This window comes from Gigantopelta aegis, chromosome 8, assembly GCF_016097555.1.
Source record: "Gigantopelta aegis isolate Gae_Host chromosome 8, Gae_host_genome, whole genome shotgun sequence".
NCBI lineage: Eukaryota > Metazoa > Mollusca > Gastropoda > Neomphalida > Peltospiridae > Gigantopelta > Gigantopelta aegis.
The window spans coordinates 44,122,763-44,141,264 of record NC_054706.1 but is presented as its reverse complement, the minus strand read 5'-3'; the positions used below and the strand labels follow the sequence as shown (position 1 = coordinate 44,141,264).

General features: G+C 37.6%; 1 protein-coding gene across 5 annotated transcripts in view; it reads right to left on the bottom strand.

Moving 5' to 3' along the window:
• The window catches only part of LOC121380247, a 69,917-nt gene extending 54,138 nt beyond the window's left edge, over nucleotides 1-15,779 (bottom strand). The window contains exon 1 of one of the 5 annotated variants that reach the window (XM_041509080.1): nucleotides 13,544-15,779. The gene's annotated coding sequence lies outside the window, so the exon portion shown is untranslated. Of the gene's footprint in view, nucleotides 1,526-13,276; nucleotides 13,432-13,543 lie in introns of those variants that run through there. The other 4 variants (XM_041509077.1, XM_041509078.1, XM_041509081.1 and 1 more) reach the window with 4 other exon arrangements.
• Nucleotides 15,780-18,502: the final 2,723 nt, after the last annotated feature.

Genomic DNA, 18,502 nt, shown 5'->3' with positions numbered 1-18,502 from the left:
TATAATTTATCCTATTTCCGTATCACACACACACGACGTGTTTTGCAGACTGCAAATATCCAGTATAATCCTAAGTGTAGGTAATTCAGAATTATTTTATTATTATATCAAACAAATGGTTGCATTAAAAAAAAAACATTTCACAGTGGACGTGTTAAACTGATATTTTTCTTTAATGCACAGAACCTGAATGCATAGTCACTGAGGTAAGTGTATTTGCCCACAAGTGATTCCTGAAGAATAATTTTTGCACAGATTATATTTGGTGCATAGTCATTGAGGTAAGTGTATATGCAAAATGGAGTCTGCTTGCCTTGGTATTTTTCGTTAATGCACTGACCTCGTGGTCATGAAAACTCCATCGCCATATTTCCAGGTGCTTCGTGGCTTTTGCATCTAGTGCATTCATAAATCACTTCCTTCAATTCGTGTCCAGCATTCATTAGCTCTGCTTGTATTGCAACGTGACAGAATCATTGTTATACGTCGTCTACATGTTCCCATATCAAATTGATGTATCCATATATCGGACATAATACCATGTCGCTATCAGCGCATTCTTACCTAGTAGAAAATCGGTGAAGTGCAGGGCGTAGTAAAAACGAATTATCGCCCAGTAACATGGGCCCTTCTTTAGATCAAAAGACGACACTTCTGTATTAAACTAAAAAGTCACTTCGTCGCATTTTTGTCAAGTGGGTACCAAGTCCAAAACTTCCCATAAACTATAATGCATTTTGGACATCTATAATCTCGACCGCTGGCACTCTTCTGACGAAGTATGCGTCGTGTTTAGTTAGCAGATTTCTTCTTGGTAGGTTTTCTTACAAACAACTACAGAAACAATTGTGGGTCGTCTCCCTGCTCTAGCCTGAGGTGCAGGATCGATGGTCCGTGATTGACTGGGGACATGGCCACGGTACAAAATGTGCCGAGGTATCGTCATACAGATATTCAGTTTTCTTCCCCCGCTTCACCTCAGAAGTCGAACCGTCACTTGTTTGCAGCATTAACGGATTTCGCGTTTTAGTTATTCGCATCTGTCGTTTATCAGTTGTAAGCACTGTTGGATAATTAGAACTATCCCGAATACTTTGATGATCAACTTTGTAACAAAGGCTTCGAAAACCACTCGATAAAAACATAATGTTTGCTGTGTAAAGCATACATGTAGTACCTAAGTTTTGCTAATTGTCGCCTAATATCTAGTTCCCCTCGTCCCCAACGACTGCCCGTTTGTTTGTTATCGATTGGTTGTTCGCAGGTAGCTATTGGTTCAAACACGTGATCGATATCGACAATGATCATGTGTTCTGTCCCGGACCAAGTCACTGGCTATCCAGAGACAGGGTAGTGGTATATGAGCATGCAAATAAATACTGGATACTGGATACTGATCATGTGGAATGCAGCAGTATAAAGAGGCCATGTGTATGTTTTTAAATATGTATGCTTGTGGGTCAGGCTTTCTATTTTGATACATGCAACTGTTTCTGACCGTGGTGCAGGGTTGTTTTAAAATGAATTCAGTAAGCATTGATATATGATATTTATTCATATATTTTTCCATTCAATATAATGATATTTTCATATACTTACCATTTGTGACACCCAATAGCCGATATGTATTTTTGTGCTGGGGTGTCGTTAAACATTCATTTATTCATTCATTCATTCATTCCATTCAATATTAGTGTTAATCTGTTCTCCTTTTTCAAAGAAACGTTTAACACAGAGACAAAGACATGGATGATGAATGTGCTATGCTCAGTAGAAAGGTGTAAAACCCCACACCTCAGTATGAATGTTCAAAACGGCTGTACTTGGAATATTACTCAAAGCCTATCCTCCTTACGTTCCATTGTAGAAAAGTGTTGCACTCAATCGTTCTGACATCCCACTGTAGAACGGTGTTGTACTGTGTCCATCTGACGCCCAACTCTAGAAAATTGTCAGGCGACTGTACCGTATCCGTCTGATGTCTCACTCTAGAAAAGTGTTGTATTGTATCCGTCTGACGTCCCACTGTAGAAATGTGTTGTACCGTATCCGTCTGACGTCCCACTGTAGAAACGTGTTGTACTGTATTCGTCTGACGTCCCACTGTAAAAATGTGTTGTACTGTATCCGTCTGATGTCCCACTGTAGAAATGTGTTGTACTGTATCCTTCTGACATCCCACTGCAGAAATGTGTTGTACTGTATCCTTCTAACGTCCCACTGCAGAAACGTGTTGTACTGTATCCGTCTGACGTCCCACTGTAGAAATGTGTTGTATTGTATCCATCTGACGTCCCACTGTAGAAACGTTTTGTATTGTATCCGTCTTATTTCCCACTGTAGAAATGTCTTAGTCGACCGTACTGTATCCGTCTGACGTCCCACTGTAGAAAAGTGTTAAGCGACTGTATTGTATCCATCTGACGTCCCACTGTAGAAAAGTGTTAGACGACTGTACTGTATCCGTCTGACGCCCCACTGTAGAAAAGTGTTAGACGACGTACTGTATCCATGTAGCGTCCCACTTTAGAAAAGTGTTAGACGACGTACTGTATCCATCTGACATCCCAATGTAGAAAAGTGTTAGACGACTGTACTGTATCCATCTGACATCCCACCGTAGAAAAGTGTTAGACGACGTACTGTATCCATGTAGCGTCCCACTGTAGAAAAGTGTTAGACGACCGTACCGTATCCATCTGACATCCCACTGTAGAAAAGTGTTAGGTGACCGTACCGTATCCACCTGACATCCCACTGTAGAAAAGTGTTAGGTGACCGTACCGTATCCATCTGACATCCCACTGTAGAAACGTGTTAGGTGACCGTACTGTATCCATCTGACATCCCACTGTAGAAAAGTGTTAGGTGACCGTACGGTATCCGTCTGACGCCCCACTGTAGAAAAGTGTTAGGTGACCGTACCGTATCCATCTGACATCCCACTGTAGAAACGTGTTAGGTGACCGTACTGTATCCATCTGACATCCCACTGTAGAAAAGTGTTATGTGACCGTACGGTATCCGTCTGATGCCCCGCTGTAGAAAAGTGTTAGGTGACCGTACTGTATCCGTCTGACGCCCCACTCTAGAAAAGTGTCAGGCGACTGTACTGTATCCGTCTGATGCCCCACTCTAGAAAAGTGTCAGGCGACTGTACTGTATCCGTCTGACGCCCCACTCTAGAAAAGTGTCAGGCGACTGTACTGTATCCGTCTGACGCCCCACTCTAGAAAAGTGTCAGGCGACTGTACTGTATCCGTCTGACGCCCCACTCTAGAAAAGTGTTAGACGACTGTACTGTATCCATCTGACATCCCACCGTAGAAAAGTGTTAGACGACGTACTGTATCCATGTAGCGTCCCACTGTAGAAAAGTGTTAGACGACCGTACCGTATCCATCTGACATCCCACTGTAGAAAAGTGTTAGGTGACCGTACCGTATCCACCTGACATCCCACTGTAGAAAAGTGTTAGGTGACCGTACCGTATCCATCTGACATCCCACTGTAGAAACGTGTTAGGTGACCGTACTGTATCCATCTGACATCCCACTGTAGAAAAGTGTTAGGTGACCGTACCGTATCCACCTGACATCCCACTGTAGAAAAGTGTTAGGTGACCGTACTGTATCCGTCTGACGCCCCACGGTAGAAAAGTGTTAGGTGACCGTACGGTATCCGTCTGACATCCCACTGTAGAAAAGTGTTAGGTGACCGTACGGTATCCGTCTGATGCCCCGCTGTAGAAAAGTGTTAGACGACTGTACTGTATCCGTCTGACGCCCCACTGTAGAAAAGTGCTAGGCGACTGTACTGTATCCGTCTGACGCCCCTCTCTAGAAAAGTGTCAGGCGACTGTACTGTATCCGTCTGACGCCCCACTCCAGAAAAGTGTCAGGCGACTGTACTGTATCCGTCTGACGCCCCACTCTAGAAAAGTGTCAGGCGACTGTACTGTATCCGTCTGACGCCCCACTCTAGAAAAGTGTCAGGCGACTGTACTGTATCCGTCTGACGCCCCACTCTAGAAAAGTGTTAGACGACTGTACTGTATCCATCTGACATCCCACCGTAGAAAAGTGTTAGACGACGTACTGTATCCATGTAGCGTCCCACTGTAGAAAAGTGTTAGACGACCGTACCGTATCCATCTGACATCCCACTGTAGAAAAGTGTTAGGTGACCGTACCGTATCCACCTGACATCCCACTGTAGAAAAGTGTTAGGTGACCGTACCGTATCCATCTGACATCCCACTGTAGAAACGTGTTAGGTGACCGTACTGTATCCATCTGACATCCCACTGTAGAAAAGTGTTAGGTGACCGTACCGTATCCACCTGACATCCCACTGTAGAAAAGTGTTAGGTGACCGTACTGTATCCGTCTGACGCCCCACGGTAGAAAAGTGTTAGGTGACCGTACGGTATCCGTCTGACATCCCACTGTAGAAAAGTGTTAGGTGACCGTACGGTATCCGTCTGATGCCCCGCTGTAGAAAAGTGTTAGACGACTGTACTGTATCCGTCTGACGCCCGACTGTACTGTATCCGTCTGACGCCCCTCTCTAGAAAAGTGTCAGGCGACTGTACTGTATCCGTCTGACGCCCCACTCCAGAAAAGTGTCAGGCGACTGTACTGTATCCGTCTGACGCCCCACTCTAGAAAAGTGTCAGGCGACTGTACTGTATCCGTCTGACGCCCCACTCTAGAAAAGTGTCAGGCGACTGTACTGTATCTGCCTGACGCCCCACTCTAGAAAAGTGTTTCATATATGCTTACATGATTTTGATAACCAATTTAAATACTCATTCCAAACGTTTTGAACAATTTTACATTCGCAAAATAAATGTACTATAGATTCTTTTCCTTCTTGACAAAAGGTACAAGTTCCACTGTCAAATAAATTAATTTGCTATGGATGAGCAAAACATTTCGCCAAATTAGCTAAAAAAAGAAGAAAAAAAAGAGAAAAACCCAGTTATTTTCCAACAAAACACCAATTATTACATGAAATTGTTTCGCCAAATTAAAATAAAATTCGCCAGTCGTTCCTAAAATTCGCAGTTGGTGAATTTGTCGAGTGGCAGAGCTAGCCCCTTAATTCTAATTTATATCCGAAATTATTACTAGTTCTTATTCAATGTAGTATTCTATATTGGAACCATCTAAGTATTATTTCTTGCGTGGTTACAATTGCTTTTAAATAGTGTGCCAATTAAAATCTGAAATAAAATAATTTTGCCATTTTTATATTCAAGAATTTGACTTTTCAGAAATTACAAGTACACAATAATATAGTCTTGAACCATTTTTGATAGAACAAAGTTAAAGGAATATTTGTCTGTATTAGTGTTAATTATTATAAATGTATTAACTAATAGTGTGAGTTCTCGCAGTTGCTACCAGTTGCAATATTCTGAAAGTGATATATTAATTAGTGTCTTCAATGCCCCAAGCCAATCTTGGAAAGTCCCATCTAATTATAGACACGTTTGGGGAAACCCACCTTCTAAAAATATTCGTATAATGTACGAATATGTGCTTGTTTTCACAATAATTATTAGTGGTGAAAAGTAGGTTTATAGTCAATAAAAAGTTTCAAATTGAAAATATTATATCGTAAAAAATAATTATTTATGCCAAGTTGAAAGCTAGAAGAGAACATGCTATACTTATGAAAGACAAACTGTTTATGGAATACGTGTTTATCTCAATGCGAATACACGTCAACCCAGACCACCCCACCCAGTACCTACCTCTTTCATATCAAGGTCAATATCAAGCTCGATATGTGCGCTACCCATGCCCAATGCAATCATTATATAACCGTCAAAATGTAGTGTATCCCGCTAAGCATGGACCTACTGCCCCTCCCCAACCACAACAGAACACTGTTGTCAACATGGCTAGAGGTATCAACTTTTCCCCCAGCCATTAAACATTAAGCAAGCTGATAATTATTCAAAAGATTCTGTTTTAAATAGAGGTATAATTTATGTCAGCTTGGGCATACCAGTTGTGTTCAGCAGTCAACACATGTTAATTTGCTTTATGTGACAGAACATACTTCCACGTGTGTGGAAACCACAGACGATATAAAGGCTGGAACACATAACTTATGTAACAATAATATACAATATGATTTTATAGGTAGTAACTTTAGGCTATTTAATTCTAAGCCACATGACGTTAAAACATTGCAATTATTTGTCACATTACTACATTCAAAATAATGTTGCTACTTCAGATTTTATAGTTAATGGTTATGTAAATAATTTTAACATACAATGACACGTGCTAACATTTAATTCAATTCCATTTTTTCATAACTACATGAACAGTATAAATGATGTTGTGATCTATTACCTTATAAACGTGGACTGTTTCTAATTAATAATAAATTAAATAGGCAAAGAAGTTTTGATCGGATTGGTACGTCTTCGAAGATGTCTGTTAAACCAGTGTTTTACGATTTGTATAGCAAAGATAAGTACCAGTCATATATTAAAAGCTTGCATGGACGCTAACGTTTACGTCACATTCTTTATTAACGTGCGTTATTTTTCACACTCGCCAGATTGAAATTACGTGCGCTGTACGAGCGTGATCGCACTCGCGCACCTTAAAAAAAAGAGTCTGGTCTAAAGTCGATTCAGGACTAAAATAGTGTCGGAAATAGAATAAAAATGATTTTCGTCGAATATTTCTTTCATATTAAACTAACAGGTAAATATTTTATAAATATATATTTAATGATACTCTACCTAATTTAGCATTTACTTGTTTGGGCTCTCATTGATGTACAAGGTGGTGTTTACTCTTGAAATTAAAAGAAAGATGTCAGTAAACAGGTGATATGTGCACTTTATTGAAACACACTATAACAAATTGTGATCTACGTGTGTCAGTTTCATTTACCCTTAAACAAACTTTTAAGTTAAAACTGCAAGTTAACTGAATATTTTGAATTGCAGCATAAATTATTAATTATTATCAGCATATTTAGTGAATATAAATTCAATATAAGGACATTAGAAATTTACAAAATCTTGTAACCACTTAAAGGTGCTATATCATAGTTATATGTGAACATCTGTTTGTGATAAAAATTCTCCAATAAAAATGTATTTTCTACTAGTAGATAAAATTATTTTGTTATAATCATTTATGGACATATAATTGAAGGAGTAGTCTTTAAAGCAAATTTTTTTACTTTTTTTATTTGCAGTAGCTGTCATTATGCAACATAGCACCTTTAATACCGGTATAATAGATCACACACTCAGAAATGGTTCTTGACAGTTTTGCTCAAAAGTTACTTAAAAATGTCTACAAATATTTTGTTTTGGAAAGGGATAGGGGTAAACAGTCATCAGAGACAGTCCCTCACATATTGCAACAGCAATGAAATTGACACATGTCGATCAAAATGTATTATAGTCTGTTCCAATAAAGTGCACAAATCACCTGTTTACTGGCATCTTTCTTTTAATTTCAAGAGTAAACATCACCTTGTACATCAATGAGAGCCAAAACAAGTAAATGCTAAATTAGGTAGAGTATCATTAAATAGATATTTACAAAATATTTACTTGTCAGTTTAATATGGAAGACATAATTGACGAAAATCAGTTTTATTCTATTTCCGACACTACTATAGTAATCATTATTTACCAGTTGAAACTGACCAATGGCAAAACATTGAAAGATAAGACAGAATATCTCCTCTTTGTAACACTGCTTTAGGTGACGAACATAATTATTTATTTCAGTGTCCTTATTTTACAAATGAAAGATCAACGTATCTAAACAGACCTAACACCTTCAGATTTTATTAGCTATTTAATTCTAAAACGTTACAAAGAAATTATGTATGTTCCTCAGTGTGATTAACGATGATTTAAAAAACATGTATATGTTATAATTATATCCAGTGTATTATTATATTATATGCATCACGTCTAGAGTACTCTTCTGTCTTTAAAAGTATTCTTATATAATAATTATACCCGTTTATATATTGTTGCTTTTACTATGTGCCATAATTAATTAACCTCTCAAAACCGGACTTTCTGTAAACCGGAATTCCCTCAAAACCGGACATTTATCACGGTCCTGTTTTTTAAAATTCAGTACAGAACTTAACTGGACTCCATGTACACCAACATAGGTATTGATGCGGGCATTGATTCAGTTAAGAGAGCATTCGATAAGTACCCAGATACAAACAGACCAGATACGAACATTATTGAGCTGTTAGAATTAAGCCTAAAAGGAAATGATTTTGAGTTTGATGGAGAAATGTATCAGCAAGTGTGTGGTTGTGCTATGGGCAAACGTTTTAGTCCAAACTTTGCATCTATCTATGTCGCCGAATGGGAAGAGGCTGCTTTAAAGAAATCGAGTAAAACACCTCTTTTGTACCTCAGATATCTCGACGATATACTTATCATTTGGCCACATTCTAAACAAGAATTTTGGAACTTTTTTGAGCTATTAAATCAACAAGATGACAATATCAAACTTAAGGCCACCATATCAGATAAATCAGTTGACTTTTTGGATGTAACAATTTATAAAGGTACACAGTTTGAAACATCAGGTTACCTAGACTACAAAGTGTTTTTCAAACCAACAGACACACACTGACTGTTCCACTGTAAGTCTTTTCACCCATGCCACACCTTTAAAGGCATTGTTAAATCTCAGATTATTAGATTTCACAGAAATTCGAGTAACAAACAGAATTTCAATGAGGCTTGTTCACTTTTATTTAGTGCTTTAAAACCTAGGGGATATTCAAAACGGTTTTTAAGAAAAATTAAATCTGAAACTGTTCGAGAATTAGAAAATCCCTTTAGGACAACTGAAGACTATAAACCATACAAACTTCAGCATAACCAGTCACCTCAAATAAGCACTGGCTCCTCTACTACTTGTGCCAAAACCAGGTGTAGACTTCACAACTTACTTAAAACGCAGTCGACTTTCAAAAGTCAACAGACCAAAATTGAATATCAAATTCGGACAGACATGAACTGTGATTCGAAAAATGTAGTATATCTAATCACCTGTAATTTATGTAAAAAACAGTACGTAGGACAAACGCAAAACCAACTGAGAATTAGAGCAGTTTGTCACAAGTATGATATTCGGCATGAAGTTGACACCCCTGTCGCCAATCACTTCAATCTACCTGACCATTCGTTAGATTCATTTTGAAATAATTCCAATTGAACAACCCCTGATACTTGGTTAAAGACGAAACAGACCTCTTGAGACTTGAACGAGAGGCCTTCTGGATTCGTACATTACGACAAAACAGCCATTTGGAATAAACGTTGAATCTGGTAAAGCTGTAAAAAGAGATAAAATAATTTTTCCAATAATTTACAGTCGACGTAGCGTTGATATTGGTAAACTTATGAAGGAGGGTTTTTTAAATCTGCAAACTGTTATGAAAAACCCTATTACAGCACGTCCGGTATATGCATATAGAAAAAATCCAAGTCTCAAGGATACTTAGTCTCCACCCGACATACGCCGCTTACAGCCTCTACAATATACATACATACATAATACATATCCGGCTGTAAACAAAACTTATATAAATTTAAACAAGACCGAAAAACATACATACATACGGTCATAAAACATTCGAATCCCTGGGGCATACATACAATTTTTTTAGTTTTAAATATATATGAGCCATCATACTTAAATACATACATACATACATACACATACATACATATACATACATACATACATACATACATATATATACATATACATACATACATATATACATACATACATACATACATACATACATACATACATATATATATATACACAGTGAGACCCCTCTAAATCAGACACCCTCGGCGCCAAGTAAAATGTCTGGTGTTAAGAGGTATCCAGTTAAGTTCTGTACTGAATTTTAAAAAAAGGACCGTGATAAATGTCCGGTTTTGAGGGAATTCCGGTTTACAGAAAGTCCGGTTTTGAGAGGTTAATTAATTATGGCACATAGTAAAAGCAACAATATATAAACGGGTATAATTATTATATAAGAATATTTTTAAAGACAGAAGAGTACTCTAGACGTGATGCATATAATATAATAATACACTGGATATAATTATAACATATACATGTTTTTTAAATCATCGTTAATCACACTGAGGAACATACATAATTTCTTTGTAACGTTTTAGAATTAAATAGCTAATAAAATCTGAAGGTGTTAGGTCTGTTTAGATACGTTGATCTTTCATTTGTAAAATAAGGACACTGAAATAAATAATTATATTTGTCACTTAAAGCAGTGATACAAAGAGGACATATTCTGTCTTATCTTTCAATATTTTGCCATCGGTCAGCTTCAACTGGTAAATAATGATAACTAGTCCTGAATCGACTTTAGACCAGACCTTGTTTTTTAAGGTGCGCGAGTGCGATCGCGCTCGCACAGCGCACGTAATTTCAATATGGCGAGTGTGAAAAATAACGCACGTTAATAAAGAATGTGACGTGAACGTTAGCGTCCATGCAAGCTTTTAATACATGGCTGGTACTTATCTTTGCTATACAAATCGTAAAACACTGGTTTAACAGACATTTTCGAAGACGTATCAATCCGATCAAAACTCCTTTGCCTATTTAATTTATTAATAATTAGAAATAGTCCACGTTTATAAGGTAATAGATCACAACATCTGATAAGGCAAACTCATTTATACTGTTCATATAGTTATGAAATAAATGGAATTGAATTACATGTTAGCACGTGTCATTGTTAACAACATTAATTTGTATGTTAAAATTATTTACATAACCATTAACTATAAAATCTGAAGTAGCAGCTTTATTTTGAATGTAGTAATGTCATGAATGTGACAAATAATTGCGATTTTTAACATCATGTGGTTTAGAATTAAATAGCATAAAGTTACTACCTATAAAATCATATTGTATATTATTGTCACATAAGTTATGTGTTCCAGCCTTTACATCGTCTGTGGTTTCCACACACGTGGAAGTATGATCTGTCACATAAAGCAAATTAACATTTGTTGACTGTTGAACACAACTGGTATGCCCAAGCTGACATAAATTATACGCTCTATTTAAAACAGAATCTTTTGAATAATTATCAGCTTGCTTAATGTTTAATGGCTGGGAAAAAAGTTGACACCTCTAGCCATGTTGACAACAATGTTCTGGAGTGATTGGGGAGTGGCAGTAGGCCGGCCCATGCTTAGCGGGGTACACTACATTTTGACGGTTATATAATGATTGCATTGGGCAGGGGTAGCGCACATATTGAGCTTGATATTGACCTTGATATGAAAGGGGTGGGAATTGGGTGGGGTGGTCTGGGTTGACGTGTATTCGTATTGGGATAAACACGTATTCCATAAACAGTTTGTCCTTCATAAGTATGGCATGTTCTCTTCTAGCTTTCAAGAGCTCAATGCAGAAGTTTTATTTCACTTGCTCCTGGCTAGTAAATGACATACATCCACTAGCCAAATATCTTAGTTCACTCGCCACAGTTTTACCTAATATATAATTTTATACAATAAATATATGGCACTTCAAAAAGAAAGACATGGATCAAAGTTCATGCATTATACCATGGTTAGAGCATAATTTGAGTGCGGCAGTGAACATTATGCAATAATTGAGCAGACGGCCCAGTAGGCTTTTCAACCACTTCCCAATTGACCAAGATAAAACTCAACTCTGAAGTTATGAACATTTGCATACGTTTATCATCTACTATGTAACGCGTTTGGAACAAAGATTGTTTACCCTATTGCAAATGTTCAACATACTTTGATAAATCTGGTCTATATAGGCCTACTGTTCATTTAATGTTATAGTCCTTTTTTTCTTACTATAGAATATACTACAAGTTATATATTTCAGAGCCGATTGTTTTCTAAATTGCACACAAAAATAGGTGGGCTGGGGGGAGTGTTTGGGATTGTTGTTTTTTTGTGGGGTTTTTTTTTTTTTTTTTTTTGGGGGGGGGGGGGGGGGGGTTCTTTGTAGGATGGGACAGACTATATAGGAGTATGGAATATACTGGTTAAATACTGATGCTGTTACTGTTGCTCCAGTATTTGTTGTTTTTTGTACAATGTATGATAATTCCTAACCATATTCTGCTCTATATCTGTGTGAATAAAGCACTTATTTAAAATAATATACACAACTTGAAGTCTGAGGATTATTAGCTATTGTATAGTGCACCAAAGATACAAACGGACATCAGCTATCCGACTGACGATCACTCTACCCTATCGTCGGCTAAACTTCCTGTATAGTCCACGAGCCAGACCAAACATTGGCACCATCTGAGGGCACCAAACAAAACTGTTATAATTATTTTAGGACACCCTGGAACAAAACAAAAATGTATGATGGACTTTTCAAGAGGGTAGCTTTACCTAGTTATCACACTTTTAATATTTATCATTTAGGTGGTCAGAAGATCTGAGAACTCCGTGTTTTAGTGTTTTCTAAAGCACTTATAAACCTTGTAGATCGGCACCCGCAATGTTCTTTGTGGTTTTTGCATCTATCGTAAGTGTTAATTAATATAAAAATGTATTGAGTTTAGTAAGAACAATCTTAATAAATTCTTCACCAAGTGGTAAGTGTATAATTCTCCCTTTGAACAGACTTAATTTGGTGACTTTCTTTGTGCATCTTCTTGATCCTAGCGGTCCACGTGTTAATAATGTAGATATATCATTGTCTATATGTATTTTCTTTGCGTATTTTAAATATTTATATACGTCGTTCAAAGAATGGAAAATGATGAAATGTGTGTGTGTGTGTGTGTGTGTGTGTGTGTGTGTGTGTGTGGTTTGTGTGAATGCATGTTAGGGACTTGGGACGTTTTTGCAAATAAATGTCACACTGACATAAATAAAAGTTTTGTTCTTGACACTAGGTACAGGTAAAACAAAACCCCGGATATCTACATTTCCCCACTGGGAAGCAAACATCAAAGTAATTTTCTTTTTAAAAGGTAAGTAGGCCTACTAAACGATTAATTTCCATAGATCCACTTGAGTGCCACAGTTTAAATCAGTTTTTGTCATCATTTTGTAATTGGGATGGGCTGAAAGTGATGAACATGCCCACTCCATAGCAAACCACATACTCAGTTCTAGTGACTTCCATAATTTACCATAGTACTAATATCTAATTAAGTTCAATTGTTTATAGCAGTATTTTGATGTAAATGTTACCGTTACAATTCCGAAGTAGTGTCGCTATTCGCAGGACAAATACTCGCCGTCCTCGATAGGCTCCCCGTATAAACAAACATGGCATATAACGTGCGCCCAGACTTCCGGTTCTATTTTTACAGACGTAATTTTGTGTTATCATGTTTCTCATAAAATAAACTTAAAATCAAATTGTTAATTAGAAATGCGATACAAGAGTATGTATTAATTTGAAACCCGGTACCCGTATTGGATTATTTATATAGTTATTAATGCACTTTCTCTTACCTGAGTAGTTTGCCGCTTGTCAAACAGTTCGGTTTATTTTAGCAATGACCACATCCGGTTGAGCATGTGACAGAAAAAAACTCCACTAACGTGTCATCACGTATTGTACGCTCCATGACCTACTTCGTTGTAGCTGCTTCGGTAAACAGCCTGATATGGAATCGAATCAGTTAGATACAATCCCACAAGGACTGTCAATATTTTCCTTTGTTGACCATTGCTTATCATAATGTTTACGTCTCCATTCAATGACATTTTATTAACACTGCTCCATTTTCCTATCGATCATTAGACTTCGTTCACACCGCTCCATATTTACGGTCAGAGTGATATGTTTGATGTCTCTTTATGGACAAAAATACGATCTTACGAGTGTTTCTTGCATAGGACGGCATTTCTCACCCATTGCAGCTGCAACAATGGAGTTTACCACGCTCCACTTGAACACCAAGCACTGAATTTGACATTTGTTAATTTGGCTCCGCGTTTACTTTAAGCATTAGACTGAGTGTCTTGAACATATATACGCTTTCTGCAGCTGTTTCTTCACAAGACGAAATTTCTCCATCTGTAGCAGCTACGACAACGTGCTTGTACTGTTGCCCTCTGCCACGATGATAGCAATAAAGAGATAACACTATTAGCATTGTCACAGTCGACTCAACAAAAACAAAACACGTCCACAATATGGCGGAATTCATTAGCATAAAACAAGGTCATGGTAAATTACAATATTGAAGTTGAATGTAATTTTTTCAATTTGTAGACGTTGTCAGTGTTCTCTATCTCAAACATCTTGGTCATGAAAAAGTGTATTCCTCTCAGAACCACTTTTAGCTGTCTCGGCTATCTGATCGTAAGTAACACTGTTTGAAAGTCGTTATACTGTTATTAACCAACAGAGGGCGACTAAGACAGTTACGATGACACGTTAAACAGATTGTCTTATTTAAATCTTCTAGCATCGTCTGATCGAATAGGAATTCCTGATTTCATAATAGTATCCACATGTTCAGTTTGGTGAATGTCCCAAATGAATGCAAGAGAAATAAGAAGAATGAATTTTTAAAATGCTACTACTAATAAATATCTTTAAAATGTTTCCCAGAAAACAAATCCCAAGCAAGTCAAGTTACTTCCTCAAGCAATGGTTGTAAGTTCGCTGCTTGTTTCTGTTTGGGCTGTACGTGCATCGTTGTATTCATCCCGCTGTGTACAGGTTCATCGTGTTTTTCTTCTTCTTCAGATGAATGATCTTCGAATATAGACATTTTAAAACTTCTCTATTAGCTAACATACCATCTGTATTCCGTGAAAAACCCTACACACTAGAATTATGTTCCTGGTTTTACCAGGAAAAATTCATTAGTATTGATTGGCTTATTTTGATTTTTCCTTGTAGCAGTAAAATAGCGCCTGCGCAATCAAATATAAAACGTGTCGCAAAAATAGGCTCTTGGTGTAAAACTTTAGATTCACTTGTGCATTCATTGGGTACTTATATAGTGCACCTATACCCATTAAATAGTTGCATTCCTTTCCGAGTCCTACAGCCTCAAAATGATTGTGTACATCTAATAAACAGTTGCATTTATTTCCAAGGTCTGCAGATTAACCAGTTTTTTATTTCCTATAAGCAGTACAGATTCGTTTCCATGTTGACTGGGTTGAGTCTAACCTGTATATCCACTCAGTAGTTATATTTCTTTCCGAGGTCTCTAAACTGACCAGGACTTGAACATCCAAGCAAAAAGGTTTAAGCAGAATCTGTAGAGATCACAATACTTATGTATCCAAGCACAAGAGTTTACGCAGGATCTGCAGATATCACAGTACTTATGCATCCAGAGGGCAAATTAATTCTCTTTCGTGCATAGTATATGCAGCAGTCATCTCAAACATGTTTATGTGATAATTCGGCATTTGTTAAAAACAACTAAAGGCTATAGACTTAAAATATCCAGAACAGTTTTGTATGTTTGTTTTCGCAAAGTCCAATTGATCGAAACGAAACGAAACGAAACAAACATTCTGCAGTTCCAGGTAAACAGGTGTTGACACGTTGGTCTGTTTTTCCGCGAAAATGGCCTGCCCCAGCGCAGCAGAAAGCCTTGGATCGATGTAATATTATTACATTAGCGTCCTACTAACCCATTAAAGCAGTGATAACAAGTCCACCTTTGTATCGTAATCCATGTTATACCGTAAATTATGAGTTAGAAGTTGGCGTCCTTCTTAATTTAGATCACACTGAAAACTTGTCCTTACTCATGTTCGCCCCCCAGCTCTTGTTATTTCAGACATAGTTTGAAGTTTGAACATTTATAAATAGTACCTACAAGACATAAAAAGCATGACATAATTCAAACAGGTTATTCTACCCTTGTATGTATACTGATAACCAAAAAAAAGAAAGAAATGTTTTATTTAACGACGCACTCAACACATTTTATTTGCGGTTATATGGCGTCGGACATATGGTTAAGGACCACACAAATATGGAGGGAGGAAACCCGCTGCCGCCACGCAATGGGCTACTCTTTCCGATTTAACAGCAAGAGATCTTTTATATGCACCATCCCATAGACAGAATAGCACATACCACGGCCTTTGATGTACCAGTCGTGGTGCACTGACTGGAGCGAAAAATAGCCCAATGGGCCCACTGACGGGGATCGATCCCAAACCGAGCGCATTAAGCGAGCGCTTTACCACTGAGCTACGTATCGCTGCCCCCAAACCCCATAGACGACAATAGTAATACATGTGGCTAAAATTCATGATTGTGATGGCTTTAATAACAGGTTTGGCTGTACATAGTGTCAGAAAAGGTGTTTTGTTTAACGACACCACTAGTGCACAATGATTTATTAATCATCGGCTATTGGATGTTAAACATTTGATAATTCAGACATAATGTCCTAGAGAGGAAACCCGATACGTCTTTCTGTTAGTAGCAAGGGATATTTTATATGCACAATCCCACAGACAGAATAGCACATTCCACAGCCTTTGATATACCAGTCGTGGTGCACTGGCTGGGACGAGAAATATCCCAATGGGCCCACTGACGGGGATCGATCAAGCGAGCGCTTTACCACTAGGCTATATCCCACCCGTGCATAGTGTTATCACATTACTAAATGTTTTCAAAGTAGGCTAAACGTACGACGTCAGTTGGTTTCGCCGACAACAGTCAAGTGATATTGAGCTGTTGTCGGCGAAACCAACGATTCTAAGTATTTGGTCAGCCTAGCGTAGCTAGCTCATACTATTGTGTTCAGCCGCGGGTTTATATATTTACATACTGAAATGAATTCTGTGAAATTTTGTCACGTTTGAATTCGTTGAAAGAGAACACCACAACATATGACGATGATTTCAATCAATACATCCATACCCACTTTCCAGAACAGAGAAGATGCGGTATAACAATATTTGACAAGGAGTGTTCTTGGATTTCGTTGTCATTCGTCTAAAGGTGCAATTTCAAAAGATAAATTCGACACAAATGAAAACTAAAGAGCAACTAGCAATACCCCGCGAGTCTTCGACGGACTATGCAGTAGTGGGAAGTGGGTTGCACGGTTTGAGGTGTTCCTCGTTTGGGGGTCATCAACACCAGGCTTCAAATCGATTTTCCAGTGTACGGAACGGTTTTGTGGAAGTTGTCATGACGTTTTCAGTCCACAACCCTGACCGAGTAAATAATTTCAGTTTTGTTTTACGCAAGAAAAAAAAGTGTTTTGAAAATAACAAAAACAAATACTACTTTTGTGTGCAATTTAGAGAACAATCGGCTCAGAAATAAATAACTTGTAATAAAAAGATGTGAAAAAAGGCGTTCCCTGTGGGCAGACTATAGAGGTGTATAATCTCATTGCTGTTTACACACTCAAACGTATTGAGGGGATGATGATGATGATGATGATGACGACGATGATGATGATGATGATGATTACTTTTTCTTATATACAACTATGGTTGAAGCACGCTAGCCTTGGCACACTCCGCTGATTTAGTGTGAAATGAATCATCAATAACAGATCTTTCAAACGGGTCACCCAAAATCACATGACAGCGCTCTATTTTTAACACCAGTGAGTACGAACGTTTTACTTTCAGACGTTTCAGTATCAGGTAAGATGGTAACGTGCTTTTGTCCGCGTGTGTCTGTGTGTGTATGTGTGTGGGCGTGAATGTGTTTGTGTGTGTGTTAAGGTCGAACGTGGGCGTGTTTTTGTAGTTTATTTTGATTCGTATTCGTATGTAAAACTTTTTATATACTATTGCAGGCCTGTGGATGTTTTTCTGGGTTTTTTTTAGGTCTCTTAGCAACCTAGCGCACCGGCTGTAATGTGTTAAAACTGATTTATAGGATATTAAACGAGCTTCCATTTGGTATCATGTTTAGGGAGTGATAATTTAAATTATTTCTCGAGTGACATAAACATGATACGAAATGGTAGCAAGTTTAATATCCTATTTATTACCCATAATCGATTTTAATTTATATCACTCGACTCGTTTGGTTGACGTTCTATACTTTCCTTAATATAAGAATCGCACTTTCTACGTCCCTTCGGACTAGTTGACGTTCCTGGCTGTAACATTTTTATTAATATTCCGATCAGAACAGTCCCCTTCCCCACGTTCTATATTATTTTGGGGGGGTTTTCAATGTATTTCCAGGGACGCATGACCCGACCCCTCCCCTAAAAACACCACTAGCCAATCTAGACTTCCTCAAAACAATATCCTGCACACGCGCCTGTTTAACTAAATATGTATTTCGTTTGCTGCAAATCAATTAGGCCTATATACATTGCATTATAAAGTGTAAATGTTGCTGTAATAACAGCTAAATATATAATTTAACCTCAAAACATCTACCAATAGTAACAGTACTTGTTTTGTTTACATCAAAATATTTGTGTAAACATATTTATGTTAGTACAC